Raw genomic sequence first — 18,926 nt, 5'->3', positions numbered from 1 at the left:
GTATTTAGTAATAGAAAAAAAATCATTCTCTTAAAGAAAAATGACTGAGAAAGATGCCTATCTTTTATTTACTAATACTACCTATACATACAGCTAAGATTTATTAAGCACTTACCTGTCATGTACAAGTAAGTGCTTTCTGTACATTATCTAATTTAATTCTTTTCAATACCTCTATGACCTGGAGTCCCCATCATGCAAACAAGGAAACGGGATCTGAGGGCTTGACTAGCATGATTGATATGGTTGACCATAGGGACCAGATCAGCACCCAGACACCTCCAGACTCTCTATTATTAATTAAATCCTCCTTTTTCCATTAAGCTTGGTTGATAGTTTAACCAATTTCTTTATCATATGGCTGGTAGTTTTTAAATTCGGTTAGTGACAATTTTTTCTAAGAACCTAGTTTGTATGGAAAGACGTAAGTATGAAAAAGCAGTACCGCATCTTATTTACATCAACAGTGGCTCCTGACATACAGTGAGCATTCAATAAATATTTGTTAAGTGAATGAATGATCTTTGGAGCTCTCTATAAAGCTTTTAAGATGTCATGATCTGGGCAACCCAGGTGGCTCAGCGATCCTGGAGACCCTGGATCGAGTCCCACTTCGGGCTCCCTGCATGGAGCCTGCTTCTCCCTCTGCCTGTGTCTCTGCCTCTCTCTCTGTGTCTCTCATGGATAAATAAATAAAATCTTAAAAAAAAAAAAAGTCTTGATCTAAATACTTAAACACAAGACCTAAAATTTAAATTGGTTCAATTCACCAAACTTCGGGTTTATAGTAAAGGACACCTTCTCAGAGCCAGAAAGAAGAAATAACAAAAGAAAACAAATTCCACATTTTTAAAAAAGCCTTTCCCTGGAAAGTTGAACTGCTCTGTCGATAAGCTGACAGGTGTGGCTTTTGACTGTCCAAACAACCTCTTAGATTATCATCTCTTGTCTATATGACCAAAAGGGATGCTCAGTCGCACTGTTAGTTGGATTTTATGGTTTTTCTCTTTGCTCTAATCAATTGGGAGGGAAAAAAAGTGAACCCATCTGACTTTCTAAGGTGCCCTCACAGGCACCCCCTGAGCAATGATACAGGAAGACCAGTCAGGGAAGAGGGGAGCTCAGGATAAGCAGTAGAATATACAACATAACGTTTCCCCCTCTCTTCTTCCAACCCACACTTACAGCCCTTCCTTTTGTGGTTTCTTCCCCCTCCAAAGTTTTCGATAATACTCATCTGTATATATTTTTCCTCAGATAAGAATGGTTAGGTGAGCTGAGAAGACCAGCTTCGCCTTCTTCGTTCCTCTGTTAGTAATATGACCCCTGTCCTGACGCCTCATAGTATCACAGCACACAGATACCTCAGGTGCACCACTTAACCTTACTGCAAGGTAAGGGATGTTCAAGGTAAAAACTGCATTCATGGAAGTCAGTCACATATCAGGACTCATGTTATTCAGCTTGGCACCTGTTTAAAGCATAGAGCAATTCCTTTCAGGAACGGCCCATTATCACTCCCTTTGCTGTCCATCATCCTTGCCTCAGGCTCTGGCTCTTAGCCTCTCATTCTTCTTCCTAATGCACCTGCCAGCTCCAGACAGGGGTACTTGCAGATTCTGCAGAATGAGGCTTTTTCCTGTCTCCATCCTCCGCCAGCATCCCTCAGAGAGTGCGTGCTCTGCAGTCAGGTGTGCCCAGGTCTCTGTCCCACCCAGCTTCTGCGTTCTCTCCATCTTCTCGGCCCCATCTGTGCTCCTACGCTTTGCCCCAGTTCCTTTCTCAGCCATCTATGTCTTTACGTGCAGATTATTTCTTCACCTGTTCACAGAAACACTGGAGGGGACCGTCTGAATTTGGCACAGACTGAATTTCTTGGTTGATGTTCTCTCTGTTTGTATTTTCTACGTCTCTCTAACCCACTGTTTTCTAGCAAAGGCTTTCTCAGGATTTCTTTTTTTTTTTTTTTTTTAAGATTTTATTTATTTATTCATGAGAGACACAGAGAGAGAGAGAGAGGCAGAGACACAGGCAGAGGGAGAAGCAGGCTCCATGCAGGGAGCCTGACGTGGGACTCGATCCCAGGACTCCAGGATCAGGCCCTGGGCTGAAGGCGGTGCTAACCCCCTGAGCCACCCAGGCTGCCCTCTAGGGATTTCTAACAGAAAGCCCAACACCCTGCGCTTACCTGATCCCTCGAATAACTGTTTGTCCCTCAGGCTGAAGTCACAACAATAAGAGTCATGTTATTGTTAATGATTATCAATCATTGCCTTTTTTTAAAAGATCCCTATTGTTTTCCTTTATATAATTAAATATTCATATTTAAGCATAGAAACCTAGGCAACGGTTGACAGGGTCACCCCTTGGCTAATGCTTACTGAAAAAAAGGAATATCTTTTTTATTCAACTGGGGCAATTAATACCAAACTCATGCTTAGGACGGGAACTCCCTAAAGGACTCAGAAAAGGGAGAAGAAACCGAAGCATACTGCGTACTTAGCACATGATAGACGCTGCTATTCACATTCAGGCTTTGTTATTCCTGTCTTAGCTGGTCTAGTTCTATAAGTAGACGAACTAGGTGGAAATACTACACACCTGTAGAGCTAGGAATTGGACCCAAGTCCGCCTGTCTCCGAAAATCAACACCGTCTCTCAAAAGAAAGTTCTATATAAATGCTCAACGGTAAAACCCAGTCATTAATCACGTGAAAGCAGTTTACATTTTCCTGCAATTTACACCTTTTTTATTCCAGACTAATTAAATCTCCAATGCTGGTGAAGTGCTTCTTCCCACAATTTACTAGGTTTTTTGGTAAAAAGCTAAATGAAGTTTTGCTGTGAAGCTGGCGAGGAAGAGAAGACTGAGCTTCCAATAAAAACTTGTTAACTGGTGTGCAATACTGTGCCTATTAAGAGCGGAACTCCTACAGAATACAGACTGGTCTGTACGTTGCTTGTTAGGGCCGGCCTAAGTGCTCATCTCTTCGCCTGGTCCCTTGGGCTCATGCCCAAGCCAGCCTTGGGAGGGTGGGAAACAACCCCCACCCCCAGGAAGACACTATTGGTAATTTGGAATCTAGGGCACCCCAATGCACGTGCTGCTCCATGTTTTCTGTAAGGCATTATCACTGTTCCAAATAAGCAAGACATACACGTGCTTACTTAATGTTTTCCTTTGATTTACATGCCCTTGCTTCTTAAATCATTTCCAGAAATCCTTAGGAAATGTGAAATAAATGTGTTATCTTTTCCTCCAACAGAATGTCAGATCACTTCTTGAAAGATCCTTTCCAAATGCTTCAGTTCAAACCAATTTTAACAAACTTGAATATATACGCCATAATTAGGAAGCCAATTTATTCAGTTAATTTGCATCAGTCTAAATAATTTTTCCTGACAGATGACTTCCGTTCTGAGTACCGAGTACTTTTTAATCCTAGTCAGGTTATTGCTAAGGATAAATGATTTCACATTTCTCATAAAGATGCCAGTCATTAAGAATATTAACGCAAATTCCTTCCCCTTGAATAGAAATGAGCTGTTATGTTAGCAATGTTGCTGCGTCAGCTTTTCTATTGTCAAATACAACAAATGATGAGAAAATCAATTTACTCTTTAGAATTAGTCAAGTGAGGAATCCTTTGAAGTGGGGGTGCAGGGTTTTGCCTGGGTTCTATAATCACATAAAAGCGGGTACTGTATATATGTTGGTAAAATGTTGTGAAATTTAATGAGGACTATTTGCTGCCGTAGACCTTCCAGACAGAATCTATCTCTGAAAAAGAATTCCCCAGTCCTAAAATAGAGGTTTGATGAGCAGCAGATGTGGTTTAAATGAACCCTTGTTCAACTGAACTAAGAATATATTTTGATCTGTAGGAGGCATGGGCCAGAAAAGGGGGTGGAGGGGTGATCCTAGCACAGCCTCAGCGCTGAGCTTGGTTGTGGAGTTTGAATATATTTATTTACCCCATAAAGTTTCTCTTGTGAGGCAGGATGCAAATGAGCTTTTAGTATTAACTAATACTCTCTAATAGTCCGAGGATGCCATACATGCTGCTTACGAAACAATTTACAGTTTTACTTTGTAGTCCAAGAATGTGTGGAGGAAAGAAACTCAATCGGTAGCCATAACCTTTAGAGTGATCTATGCCCTGGCAATGATTTCCAAGTTCCACAACTTTGTTTCTCCACCCATAAAGGGAAGATTAGATCGTTGTTCAAGAATGACAAGCATTTAATATTTGGAAATGACTAAATAATGAAGTGCCCGGATTCTATAGAAATGCTAAGGAGAAAAGAAGATTAATTTCAAACCAAAATCTAGTACAAACATGACCTTCCTATTGCAAATCTCATGAATAGGAAAAGAAATTACACCTAAAGCTTTGTTTCTAGGGCTCAGAATTTGGAAATATATTAATATTGGAATGTTTCAGATGGGAAAAAATAGAGACCTGTTTATTATAATCTCTAGTCTGTGGAGATGAGAAAAATTCTTTCTGCTACATTTTACAGAAAGAATGCAGTTAGTAAATATTTAAATGACGGGAACGGAAGGGTCGTCTTTTCTTTTGCCGTTAGGCAGGGCTAAACTTAAGTCATCTCAGGAAAGAGAACAATGCTGTTGCTCCCAAAAATCTCCAGGTGAGAATGATAAAAATTAAAACGAGCAGATGGGAAAGCTCTAGGGCCTTGAAATTAATAAAGGTCAGTTCTGGCTGACATAATTTCGGTTAAAATTCATTCCTATTCGCAAACAGCCTGACACTTAGCAAAACTCCAAAGGAAGTGATATTTGGCACTAGTTCTCTGAAAATTCCATTTAGTATTAGTATTCGTGTCTGGTCATTGTTTTGATCACCTCCTCTTCACTCCGACGGTGAGGAAAGTCCTGACCTAAGGTTCTAGAATGACCAAACGCAGGACATCCGACACTGTACACATGGGATCAACAGGGCTTGTCAGTGACATATCCTAACCACCCAGGGAGGAAGACACTCCATGCCTTTCGAGCTGCACAGAGGTTGCATTTGGGAAGAGAGTTGAACAAGAAAAGGCTGTGGGGGACAGGCTTTGTAGTAACAAGAGGGTGAGGTGTACCTTGATTTCCAGGGTGGGATACGGTCGGCTTGTTTCAATGACTGTGTGGTCTGGCAGGGAAATGAAACTTATTAGGTTGAGGACCAGGTGGAGCGCAGCTGGTCCAGCTGCAAGAAAGCGAGCCAGGTGGGGAGCCTTTCGCACTCGGGAGGGGAGGGAGTTCGCTTTCCCTTGGCTATATATTTGGCCCCTCTAAGAGTAACATCTCTGCCACCCATACTGTGTCTCATGGGAAGAGAGGTGCTTTTGACCGGATTAATGAACACGGCGATGTGAACAGTCTTCTAGCGAGAGTATTCTCAGGCCGAGCCTATCTAAGTAGCTGGCTGACTCCTGCAGAAGTATCCTTTGTGACCCACTTTGATTTGAAGGAAAAGCAGAAGAGAGCCCCAAATCATCCAGACAGATTACATATTTAATTCCTCACTTGATTTTAATTTGCCACAGTGTGAACGTTGAGTAACTTGAGACTTAGAGCCGAAGGGCCGAACATGGTCCAGCTCACTGAAGTGAAGGGGTTTCTGCTCTTCCATTTGACATGAAGAATTCCGTCAGGAAACGGTCAGGTCTCTCTCACTTTCTCCGCTATTTGGTAAGTGAAAAGATAAAGGATGTAGGGAGACCAGTGGCTTCAGGCGGAGCTTGGACACCTGAAGTTAATGCTGGGCCTGTCTGTAAAGTCTTGGGGAAGGCATTTAATCTCTCTGGCCCCCAAGTTCTGTACTTTTTCATGAACAAGTTAAACTAGATCAAGAGTTTAAGAGTAGTTTTTTAGTAGCAAAACCGTTGTTTTCAAATAAAACTTAAGGTCACTCTATAAAAGAGAAATGAAGCTTTGTATTTGCAAGCCCAATTGACCTAGCCTCCCTTTCACCTTTCCTCCTTCCCAGTTCTTCCCCCAAAGATTCCTAAAGCTATTCCTCTGGGGCCTAGGGTTCCTTAGAACCCAGTTTGAAAACCAGAAGACGAGCTACTAACTCAGGTCCCCACCAGCTTTCAGCAGAATGGAAAAACTGTAGTCAGGGTAGCCTGATAGATGTGGGTTCAAATCCTCGTGTTACCAGTTTCTCCATCTGAAAAGCAAAGATAAAAATCGCTGTTTTAGGACAATCGCTACGTGAAGAAATGCATGTGAAGCATCTAGCCAGCGCCTGAACCTCGTAGGGCCTCATAAATGGTAGCTATAATAAACATTATGGCTCTGATCTGAGCAGGACAAAGTGAGGAAAGATCCTATACATGAACTACTCCATTGAGTAGTTCCTCTGAAATTCCTGAAGCCAAAACCCCAAGAACTTAAGGCTAACGTTTCTCTTTAGAACCTGCATTGGGTTTTTATTGTTCCACATTAGTGGAGGCAGGAAAGTTCTTCTAAATGACTGAACATTTTGTATGTACTGGAGAGCTTGTACGGTGTAGACACACCCTAAGTCTCTTAAATGACGCCATGGTCGATCCAACCACCACAGATGGAATTTAAAGCACGTTGCTCTCACCAAAGAATAACAGCGGAAACGTCATTAAGAACACTTTAGCACGAAGCCACAAGAAATTCAGTACCTGACAGCTCACGGTCTGTGTTTCACCCTGTATCCTAAAACAATTCACCCGAGAGCTGTTGTTCATTCGTGGACCTGCTGTGGTGATAGCCTGCGTTCTTTCAGTCATGGAGGAGTTCCCCCATAAAATGCATCCCAGAAGTCTGATTTCTGAAAAATCTCACCTTTGGGGAATTTTCCTGGCATTCTATTAAGTAAGCACCACTTTATAGGTCCTCTAAATGTGCAGTAGCAGAGGCTCAGTAGACTCCAGCCATCCTGTTATCCTCACGAACTTACATCCAAGAGGAAGCTGACTCAAGTCAAGTTTGGAGGTGCCCTTCTCCATTCTATAAAGCTTTCTATATAGCTGTTCTTTTTAAAATTTATGAAAAGTTCCAAACATGCACCCCCACCAGCGTATGGCCCACCTCCATCATCAATACTTCACCACCAGGTTGGCAGCACTCACCTGAGCCTGCAGCTTAGACCCAGCAGCCCCTTTCACTCCAAGACTGACCCCCAGGTAAGATCACGTCTGCCGTCAGCTAAAGGCAGTGCACGCTTGGGGACTCCTGGGGGGCTCAGCCAGTTAGGCCTCTGCCTTCGGATCAGTTTATGATCCCCAGGTCCTGGGATCAAGTCTGGGATCAGCTCCCTGCTCAGTGGGGAGCCTTCTTCTCTCTCTGCCTCTGCTACTCCCCCTGCTTATGCATATCTGCTCTCTCTCTCTCTCTCTCTCTCTCATTCTCTCTCTGACAAATAAATGAATAAAATCTTTAGAAATATATATATATGTTTAAAAAATAAATGAATAAATTCAGGATACACTCATTAAGTGCCTGCTTTATGCGGGCCCCTTCCTTGTCCCATCGGCTGGATGTGGGGAACCTATGAAGGCACATGGCACGCGTGGGGGATTACAGCAGAGGCACAATCAGCAGAGAGAGAAGAGGGGGGAATTTGGGAAGGATTTCGCGGGGAAGTTGGGATTTAACTAACCCGGAGTGCAGACATTCCAGGCTGAGGAGGAGGATGTGAGTAAGGCTGGGAAGTGAGGGAACCAAAGGCCGCCTTTAGCGTGTGATTCATATTCTAATGTGCTGGGGTAGGTGAGGCCGAGGGCGGCCTGGGAAGTCGGTAATGAGCTTGGAGACACCTAGAAGTCTTGCAAACCGGGATGAGAGAGTTCCTCGGGCCTTGGGGAGTTGCTGGGCAGCAGCGCCCCGGGAACGGGGCAGGACCTCCACCGTCTGCAGAAGAGAGGAGGTAGCAAGTCGGGGAGCGGGAGGGGAGCGGGGCGGACTGATGCTCAGTGGCTCAGAGCTGGGGGCTGGGGCTGGGGGTGCGGGGGGACGCCCAGGCTCGGTCTCCTGCTCCCACGGAGGACAGCCCGAGGCCCCTAGGGACTGCAACTCGAGGCTCCGAAGAGAGGGTTCAGCCCCCGGCTCAGGGGACCCGCTGCCGCAGCCCTCCTGGGGGAAGCAAGAGCCCGGGACGAGAGAGGAGCGAGCAGAAGGAGCACCTGGGCCGAGGCTCCGAAGCAGCAGTGTTTACCGAGCCCTTGGTCCCTCCAAGTACCACCTCTGCCGGGCGCTGCCACCGAGCGGGCGCCCCACGGGCCGCGCCCCCCCCCCCCCCCCCCCGGCCGCCAGCTGCGGCTCGCTGTTTGTTTGCCGAGGTTTGCATACACAGACTGAGTTGCCTTTTTCTTTTTTTTCCCTCCCCGTCAGTTCAGCAGTGTCCCGAAATTCACCCCCAGCGTAACTTCTGCCTCCGCTCCTCCTCTTCTTGGAACTGCCTTTTGTTTGTCTGGCAGCCTTGGTTCGGGGGGTGTGCGATGATAATCACACGCGCGGGCTTATGTAACCCTCCTCATCCTGCAAGCCCTTCGCGGACAGACCCTAATGACTCTTGGGGCCGCTGTCCGGCCGGGCGGCTGCGGCGGCGGAGAGCGGACCCCAGCCCGGGCGCGCAGGCCCCGGGCCTCCCTGCCTCCCCGCGCCTCGGAGGTCAGGGCGGCGGGGAACGATGCCCCTCGGCCTCCGGGGGAGGAAGGAAGCCCCGCTGCCTCCTTATCTCCGCTCCCCCGCACGCTGCCGGTTCCCAGAGCCGGCTCTCCAGAGGGGACCGTGAAGGCGGCGCCTGTGAGTATGATGCTCTGCTTCTTCGGTAGGAAGGAAGGAAACCAACTTTCCGCACTGCCCTTGCCCGTTGGGTGGTATCTAGTCCCGGGAAGCGTTGCCCCGGCCGGGATTCGTAGGTGATGGAAAGTTGTGTTTCTGGCCAAAGTCCTCCACCCAGTCGAGCCCCTCCTAAAAGCCCCGGGAGGGGAAGGAGGCTTGAGTCGATAATTCACTTCACAGAAGAGCACCCGGGCCAGGTGCCGAAATTGGCCCCTTGCACCGAGTCCTGGCGGCCTCTGACTGTTGGGGCACCACCTCGTCACCCCAGACAGGAATCCGGGTTATTCACCTGGCCTGTGGGACAAGCCCAGAAGACGGCAGGACTTAAACCTTCAGTTCTGCAGCTTGCAGGGCTCCCAGTTTCAGACAAATGTAATTGTTGGGAGTTCCTTTCCACACTGTGAAATGAATCCCATCTCTCGGTGTCGGCTTGGGACTTGCACGGGCTTGTGTAAACTCTACAAAACACGTTGACTGTAGCGGACACGCGAATCGTTAGGGGGTTCTTCACTGCAGAGCTGAAGGGTTCAAATATTCAAGGAACATGGGCACTAACTTCTTAAGCCCTGGACATAACCAAAGCACCGTCATTGTACTGTGTTTTGGTAAAGAATGCTGAATTAACAGAGTATTTTTCTCCGGGCTGATGCTCGTTGCTTTGAGAAATTGTCTTTCAACAAAAAGTGAATTTAAAACCCGAGAATAACAGTAAGGAAGGTACGGTTTCTGAACTTGAAGTTCTGTTTTGGGTAGTTGTACGACTTACATTTACAAAACCATGATTATAATTTGGTGCACTGTGGCATATAGAAAATCACTGTCCTTACTCAGGTAAGAAAGCTAAGAAATGGGGATCCCTGGGTGGCCCAGTGGTTTAGCACCTGCCCTCGGCCCAGGGCATGATCCTGGGGTCCCGGGATCGAGTCCCACATCAGGCTCCCTGCATGGAGCCTGCTTCTCCCTCTGCCTGTGTCTCTGTCTCTCTCTCTCTCTGTGTCTCTCATGAATAAATAAATAAAATCCTTTAAAAAAAATTTTTAAAAAAGAAAGCTAAGAAATACAAAATGACAAGACCTCTCACTTTTAGTGCCGTTAAGTATTCTGATGAATCCACTGAGCTGCATTGTCTTTTTTTTTTTTTTTAAGATTTTGTTTATTTATTTATAGAGACACAGAGAGAGAATGAGAGGCAGAGACACAGGCAGAGGGAGAAGCAGGCTCCATGCAGAGAGCCTGACGCGGGACTCGATCCAGGGTCTCCAGGATCACGCCCCAGGCTGCAGGCTGCGCCAAGGCGTTGCGCCACCGGGGCTGCCCTGCATTGTCTTTATCTTTAGGCAAGCAGATGTGAAAACCACATACAATGAGCATGTATAGATGCGTGTGTTTGCGTTTACATGTTTAGACATACAAATGCGTGTGAGAGTTCAGGATACTTAAATACATACTTACACATACATATGGCCTCACATTTGTTGTATCTATCTAGTGCCCAGAATTTTGTGTGATATAATATCCAACATGGGCCACGTGGGAAGATTTCATATCAAATTTCGGAATGCAATAGAATTATTCAGTAAACATAGGAAACATCCTTTAGAATTATGTCTATTTAAGGATCGCTTTAAATGACATTTCCACTTAGAATTCTCTGTGGCTTCCAAGAAATTCTAAGGCGTAATTAAAGCTGAAAATGAGACTGGATTCTAGTTGCTTCTACCCCTAAATTTAAAAGTGATCTGTCAACACTAACTTCTATATGCTAGTTAATTTAATTACAAAGATCAGCCACATAATCTCAACATTAGCTTCAAAGGCATACTCGGTCATAGTAGAAAGAATACAAACCATGATGGGGTCCAGATTTGAGGTTTGCTTTTGCCATTACCTGGTTATAAGACCAACAGCAGGATCTTTAAGCTTTGTGGCCTTAGGTTTCACGTTTGTAAGATATGACCACTTCTACTGCCCCCAAAGACTGGATTGTTGAAAGCACTGAAAGGAGATCATAGATGTGAACTACTTAGTACAGTGTTGGGAAATAGCAGGGTTTCCATCCATTTTAGGACTTTTCCATTTACTCTATTTTTTCATCTTTGATTCAATCCATTCATTTATTGAGCATCTAATATGTGTTCCATGCTATGCTAAGGACTAGGGATGCAAACTCTGCTCTGGAAGAGTTTATAGTCTGAGGGGACAGTTCGAAACGACAGATAATTTTCCTAACAGTGCACTACCTGCAAAAACAGAAGTGCTTTTTAGATTAAGTGACAGAATTGAAGCCAGAGTGAGTATTTCTGCCTAGTATCCATCAAAGGATGACAAAGATGACAGTGATTGCGTGAGTTTTAAAGCATCAGCCAGAGGTGTGAAAGGATCTTGCTGAAGAGGAGGATTAGAGAAAAGAATGTGTGAGAAAGCCTGGGGTTGGTGCTCAAGTGTTGAATCTATGAGGGGCTGGAGATTTAGTCTGGGGCCCAACCATGACTACTCCGGTGCCTCATGCTGAGGTGTTTAGACCTATTACTCTAGGAAAACTCAAACTCCTGCATGGACCTGCTCGTGATCTGCAAAAAGTCTGTTTTATAGGATCATATCGATATATATATAAAAAGCTTGGGCTGAAACGTAAACCAACTGCATCATTAAGACACTGTTTGGTTTAAGAGACGAATGTATTTATTGGTAGCAAACCCATCCCAATGATGGAAGCATGGCACTTAACTCACCAGCACCCGCATTGTCAGGGTGACCCTCTAATCAATGGAATCGATGGAGGACTTTGCATGGGGAGAAGGAGGCAGAGAGTAGATACGATTTTTGTTTTAGGAAGGTTTTACATAGAGCATCTAGTATCCAGTACGCAATGGGGGTTGGGCAAAGCCGGAGTGGGGGTGGTAAACTAGGAGACAGGTTCAAAGACTATTGTAGTGTACAGTGAGAAATGCTGAGGTCCTGAGCAGTGCAGGTGGATGGACGGCAGGGCCAGATACCAGAAAGATTTAGAAGGTAAGACATTCTCGACTTGGGGGCTGAATGAGAGAATGAAAGGAAAAAGGAAAAGTCTCTATTAACTTGGGGCTCAACTAGGGTAGCTACAGTGGAATACCATAAAACAAGAGGAGGCACAACTTTATAACAGAAAATTGAGTTATTGGCTGGGAGGGATGTTGAGCTGAAGTGCCAATAAGAAGGTAGACTGCAACATTGAGTAAAAAAAAAAAATCAAAAAAGTGTTTTTAAGAAGTAGAAAATTGCCAGATTTGTGGGAAGGGGATTTTTAAGCTCTCCCTATTATGCTCGATGCCCCCAAGAAATGTCAATATCTGGGCTTACTGGGCTCTGAGCTTTCATCTCGCATCCCTGCTGTTGAGCGGATTGTTTTTCCATTAACTTTTCAACAGGAAGGCCATGTCTAGGGCAGTCTTGCCAATAGCCATGCATACCCTTTAAAAAGACTAATTTGTACTTCCTCTGAGCCTTCAGCAATTAGGAGAGACTAGGAAAAAAGATCTGTGGGCTAGTGGAATACTTATTGAGGAAGAGCACATATTTACAAAGAATATTTAATCATGAAGAAGCAGCCCTTCCTCAGCAGACATTTCCATGAATTAGGGGATGCTCTCAGAGACTAAAGAAAAGGAGGTCATTTCTAAGACTAAGGCAAAGTTGATGATTTCCCATCTGGCCATTACTGAGCCTACAACCATCTCCTCCTTCCCTGTGACCGGCAAGTTCTTCCCATGTGCTTGAATGGTACATAATTGGAAAGGAGGGGTGGGTAACATTTGTGAATTTTTAAAAAATGACAACTGGAGGAATTTTAGCATTTAGAGTGAATTGAAAACAATCTGATTAGCAGACAGGAAGCTGTGACTTTTTAAATCTTTGAGGTCTGATTACTTGATAACCTCAGTTTTCTTATACCTTTCACCCTTGCTGCACTCAGCACTTAATCTTCTGTGGCAAAGCCTCGATCGGATTTCCTGCATTTCAGAGTGCCTTCCCCACCTGAACACTTCAGAGCAAATACCAGTTATTATGAAGGGGGCTTAGCCCCAGACTTTGACTAGTCTCACAAAGTCATATAATATTTCTTTCTGGAAAGTAAACTGTATCAACATATTTAAAAACAGATTTAAGAAGCTCTTTCCACTTGTAAATATAAAGTTTATCGCTCATCAGAAAGATAGTATTTGGTTATAAGCTAAATTCCATCTGGCATCTGATAGTTCACTTCAAAATTCCCCAAACTTCAGAAATTATTTTGGGCTTTTGAGATCATGAAATAGGTTTCTATTTTTACCAAAATGTTTCCGCCATAAAAAAAAAAAGAAAGAAAAGAAAAAAAAAAGAAAAAGGAGAAGTTCCAGAAAGGAACTGTTACTGTATCATTTATACAAAATAATCACCATATATATTATATTTTAGAATGAGATGAACTTGCATCATGGGAAAGTTTATTGTGGAAAGAAGGAGCGAGATCTATTTGGGGAAATTCCCATTAGCACAATAGAAAGTATGAGGAATATACTGAGCTTCCATATATGGTGCTGGTCATTCCACATGTAGGTTACTCAAGCCATTTAAAGCCTTGGCTTCATGAGCAAGTGCTACACTCCTCACAATCTTTTTGGGCTTGCTGACAGAATGATTTACTCCAGACGGGGTGCTGGTGAGCCACTGTTGCTCTCCTGCGCAGTGTTTGAAGAGTGGGCTAGGGCACAGCTGTGCAGTCCCCCCAGACACCTGAGTGCAGAAGATTGCTGAATGTTGCTTCATTTCTGTGCCGTTCGGAAAGCTGGAAGCTCCCCAACTCTCTCTTGGGTTTGGCTTCCTGTTCACATGTTTTCTGGTCTCATGTCATTGTGCATGAAGTAATAGTCCCACATGCGAGCACCATTCACAATGGCGAGATTTGTGTGGTTCAGTGCAAGTTTTCTAATGAGGACATTTTGGGCCTTCCAACAACTCCTTAGGGAAAGCCGTTTGGAGCTGTTATTACTTTCCAAGGCAGAGCAAGCAAAGACAGAATGCACTCCTGCAACAAGACGAAAAGCCACTTTTAAGGAGAAATTAAAGGACAACTGCCTAAGAAAACGAAGCATTTGCCTTACACGTCCATCTCAGTGTGTATGTGCGAACTGTGCAGGGAAGTGCCTCCAGTTCACCGTTTAAAAACATCAGTTACTGTTTCAGCGTTTCACTATGAATGGTGCTAGTGTTTTCCACGGAGGACTGTTACTTTAATGACATTTCTCTGCAGCAAAATCGGATGAGTTTACGAAGTTTGGGAGCCAGGAAATGCAGCTCAGTTTCTGAACAACTGAAAGCAGAGAGAGTTAAGTTCGATCATCTACTTGCTTATAGCACGGATTCATGAGTGCTAAGTACGACAGCGCTCATACAAACCAAACTTTGAAAGCACAGCCCTGAAACTATCAAGCTCAATCTTCCCAGTATGCTATCAGCAGGTGAAATTCTGATGCACACCCACATTTATTTGTGGATGTATTGTCAAATTAATAGGCGTACGTGCCAATGTTTTCGAGAATTTTAGAGCAGAAAGGGATTTTTTTTTTAAGATTTTATTTATTTATTCATGAGAGAGAGAGAGGCAGAGACATAGGCAGAGGGAGAAGCAGGCTCCATGCAGGGAGCCTGATGTGGGACTCGATCCGGGGACCATGGGATCACCCCTGAGCCGAAGGCAGATGCTCAACCGCTGAGCCACCCAGGTGTCCCCAGAAAGGGATTTTGAATGTCCTCCAATCTTATCTGTGTACTTTACAGAGAAACTGAGATTCATATGAGTGCTCTCTTTCTTGCTCTCTCACTCTCTCTCTCCCCACATGTGTTTGCGCAAGACACATCTGAGTCTTGTGCTAAGTCATTGCTTACAGAAAAAATTGTAAATCTGGCTTAAGAAAAAGGGAGGGCAAAATGACCCAGAGCCAGGCCAGTGATTCCTTGCTTCATTCAAGTTTGTATGTCCCAGCTTCAGCGCCCAGCGGACCAACAATCTATCCTTGCTTCAGGAGCCATTCAGGGTCTCAGATTAGATATTTTTTACTAAAGCTTGAATAAACTCCAAAGCAAACCCAGGACCAATATGTGACTCAGATCCTGACATGAAGGGATGCTCCATCCAAGGTACATGGTACTAACCCGTGGCCACATTATTGATTAGAGTATGAGATGTAGACGGAGCCTCAAGTATAACCCTCACGCTTAGCGATCCTAAAACCTGATCATGAAATGAGCCCTTCACTCATATAAGCTGCAGTGACAACAGTGGGGACTGTATAACTAAATGCCACATTGTGGCACAGATTTTTAAGTGTTGGAGTGCTGGTGAAAGAAATGAAAACGAAGGTTGTCAGGAAATGTCAGAATTTTAGTGGATCCCAGAGAGGCACTTAGAATTTGAATGTATGGAGCCAATAATGGTGGACTTTTCTAGGTAAAGAACAGCGAAATGAAAGTGTAAATAGAGTCTCATGGCAGGAGGAGAGGAGAGGAGGAAGAGGGATGGGGGGAGAACCCTGAGGAAGCTAGGCTGGTGGGTCCTCTCCTATAGCATTTCCCAGCCTGACCAATGGACCACAGAGCCCCCAGTATTGGCTTATATTATTATTCTACTAAAATGTCACTGAAATATGTACCCTAAAAAACGTAGGTATAAAAGACTTGAATTATACTTGTATAACTGTACACCCCTAATAATAGCATTATATTTAGATCATTGAAAACCCAAAAGAAATTACTTATTAAATATGAATAAAACCATAAACCAATAATATTCTCTTTAATATTAATTTTCTTTGCCAGACGATGCTGTTTTGCTGAAATTAAAGAATAAGTTTAAGCAAGTGTTCATTGATGAAATTGTTTAAAAAAAAAGGCAAACTTTTAAAAAGATTTTATTTATTTGAGAGAGAGAGAGAGAGCACGAGGGGGGCAGGCAGAGGGAGAGGAAGAAGCAGACTCCCCAATGAACAGGGAGCCAGTGTCCCCATCTCAGGATCCTGGGATCATGACCTGAGCCAAAGGCAGATGCTCTGCCGACTGAGCCACTCAGGTGCCCCCATTTGCCTCTCGTGGGCACATACTTATCAGCCAGGTATTGAGGCTGCCTCTCTTCTTCCTCTAATAGCTTATGCAATTAAATTGTTACATTATTCTCCCACACATTATCATTTTAATGATGACAAATCAGAACCCTCGTTTATAAAATTTATGAAAACTCTGGTTTCGTTCCATTAAAATATCTTTTGATTGCAAGTTACCACTGCAAAGGCAATTGTATCTTTATCACAGGTTAAAAAAAAGAGAAAAAATTTTTTACCCCAAGTAATAATAATTGCCAGTTTAATGTGTGCTTATGTTGGGCCATGAACCCCTTTCAGTTCTTTACATGGATGCTAGCATGTCATCCTCACATGAACCGTATGGGTTAGATACTATCCTCAATCCTCATTTTTCAGAGGATCCTGAGGCATAGAGAAATTAAGTAATTCACTCAAGGTCACATAGCCAGTGAATTCAGGCATCTGATTCCAGTAGTTTATTCAGAATGACTACAAAAAGGGTGTTCTTTGGCATTGGGCTATGCCAGCATAACCACAGCCAGATACTTAACAGTTTACACTCCTGTGTAAACTCTTACTTCAGAAGATCACAAGGTGTCATGCATAATTATAAATATAAACATTCACATGTCCTCTAGGAACGTGTTTAAAAAGTAGACATCTTTGTGACGCTTATAATAATTTTCAATAGTATCAGAGACATGGGAACAGAGACTGTAAAAGTTGTCTTGGAGCTCACCAACTCCCAGGATGGGAAGCACAGGAGAACAGTCAAAAGGTCAACTGGGTTGGGTGTGCCAGATTAGGGAGGGTGGCGTAAATGGGTGGAGGAGTTGAGCCTCTGTCAGGAATGGAAAGAGACATGATAAGGGTGGCGTGGGAGGAAGGGTCCTGCGGCAATAGGCCAGCACCAGAGAGGCCCTACTGCAGCAACCTCTCTATAAGAATGAAGCTTCCAGAACAGAGCAAAGGACCAGGTACTGCCGACACTTAACCTGAATCACCAGGGCCAGTTCAGATCCAGAAGAGATTCCAGGTCTATTTTATTGAGGGAAATAATCTATATCCATTACCTCTGAGATTCCCCTCTGCATGTATCGACAATTGTTTTTGCCAGTGAAGAGGTAAGAAAGCTCCACATGAAATGTTTTAATATTTATGCTGCAAGAGAAATCCTTTTTAAAGGTAAAGGAAATTGAGGGTTGTTAAATTGTGCGTATTGTTTTCCTATCCTTTTATATTTCTGATAGCTTATATTTTCTTACAAGATATATATTTTTTCTACTTCCTCTTCTATACTATATATCATATAATGTATACATGTTAAAATGTGCTATTGATGGCAGCAAGATTGCATTATCAGGTACTTACTGAGTTAATCTGGGTGTTTCCTTTAATAAAAGTATTTAAGTTGATTTTAGTTACATTTTTCAACTGCCTTAAATGCAGAATAGAAACAAATTTAACCGCTTCTAAATGCTTACTTTGCTACTCATCAAATAACAGCTTGCAGCAGCTCTTAGGAGATTTTATGAGTCAGGACATTTTCCTTTCAAACAGGTGTCACAACCTGAAATTTGATGTCACTCAACTTTTAAACTTGGAACACTTTGTAAACTTTTAAAAAGAAATTCTTCTTTATTAGTTTTAGGAAACCCAGTCAAAGAATAATATGAAATGAATCTAAGGGAAAGTCTCTCTGAAGAGAGAGACGAATGGAAACTCCTACAAAAGCACTGAATTACCCACCATATTTCAAAGTCTCTAGCAAGTGATTGTAAGAAAAGCAGGGTGGATAAAATTTGAAGCATATTATTCCTAATGATGTTCCCCCTTTGAAGTTGTGAAAGGGCGCCAGCAGAAAGATGAGAGCAGCCACTGATAAAATGCAACTGAGGGCACATTTGCTCTCCTCCATTGTAGGTGCTGACGGCCACCCACCACCGTCTGAAGAAGGCGATTTTGGCAGATGACATGCAGGTTCTCCAAGACAGAGTAATTGCAGAAAATCTTCAAAGGTACTCTATCAAACATTTATCTCTTGATTAATTAAACCAAGGCGCTAATTAAACCTGCACACCCCATGTCACTTGAAAAGGGGCTGTTCCATGGATGGGGAATAATTGTAAGAAACTGAAAAGTCCTGCACCTTCCTGTAGCATTTTCATCCTCCCTGGCTGAGAGAGCTAAAAGGAGCCTTCAATGTGATCGAGCCATTTCATGAAATTAGTCTTCAGGGATGGCAAAAGAACCATCTGAATTAAGAGTATCCAAAGAATTAGGGGCACCCAGCTAGCTCAGTCAGTAGAGCCTGTGACTCTTGATCTCGGGGTTGTGGGTTTGAGCCCCACATCGGGTGTAAAGATTACTGAAAGAAAGAAGGAAAGAAAGAATCATAGAACTTTATTAACATGTCATGAGCTGTTAGGGAGCTCACGGGGATTAGAGGCAGTGAATGGCAGGCCCGCTACACCCAGCCATCCAGTCTCAGGTGAAAACTTCAGGTATCAACTGTCTTGTTCATAGATCTGCCTTGACACTTTCTGGCCTTGGCCAAGTAAATATTAGTGCCAGAGTGTTGTGGGGCCAGGAAGAGTTACAGAGTCACACCTAAACAATACAACCTTGGTTGCAAAAATATTCTTAGGGGTGTTGATTCATGTGAGTTTACAGCCCCATGTGTCTGTCTTTCTCAAATATCAACATTGAAATGTGTTCCCTTCTACCCCAACCAAACTAATGCAATGGAAACTGTTGAGTTCCTACTGCTTTCAAATTGCAGCTTTTCAAAATCATTGCCCTTCCTTCGCTTGTTTTTCATCCAACATCCTGTGTTGGTCCAGGTTGTCTTGGATAAAGTCCTCTAATCACCAAAAAGTTTGTGGGAAAAAAAAGTTTGTGAACCTCATACAAACAAAATGAAATCTTCAACAGGCCTGGCCTGAATTGAGGATTGATTTATCCAGCTTCTCTTTCTAATACTTACAGAAGTAAGCATT

The 18,926-nt window shown here is 43.6% G+C and overlaps 1 protein-coding gene across 12 annotated transcripts in view; it reads left to right on the top strand.

Annotated features, from left to right (window-relative positions):
* Positions 1-18,926, top strand: part of SULF1 (sulfatase 1) — a 175,509-nt gene that overhangs the window by 15,597 nt on the left and 140,986 nt on the right. For 3 of the 12 annotated variants that reach the window (XM_077876642.1, XM_077876657.1, XM_077876656.1), the window contains exons 1-2: positions 7,745-7,916; positions 17,851-17,945. The exons of 2 other annotated variants lie outside the window; for them this stretch is intronic. The gene's annotated coding sequence lies outside the window, so the exon portion shown is untranslated. Of the gene's footprint in view, positions 1-7,743; positions 7,917-8,528; positions 8,795-16,896; positions 17,052-17,850; positions 17,946-18,926 lie in introns of those variants that run through there. 7 more of the 12 variants (XM_077876644.1, XM_077876645.1, XM_077876654.1 and 4 more) reach the window with 6 other exon arrangements.

This window comes from Canis aureus, chromosome 28 (genome assembly GCF_053574225.1).
Source record: "Canis aureus isolate CA01 chromosome 28, VMU_Caureus_v.1.0, whole genome shotgun sequence".
Taxonomy (NCBI): Eukaryota; Metazoa; Chordata; class Mammalia; order Carnivora; family Canidae; genus Canis; species Canis aureus.
The sequence above is the reverse complement of the archived record's forward strand: the minus strand, read 5'-3'. Positions and strand labels throughout refer to the sequence as shown.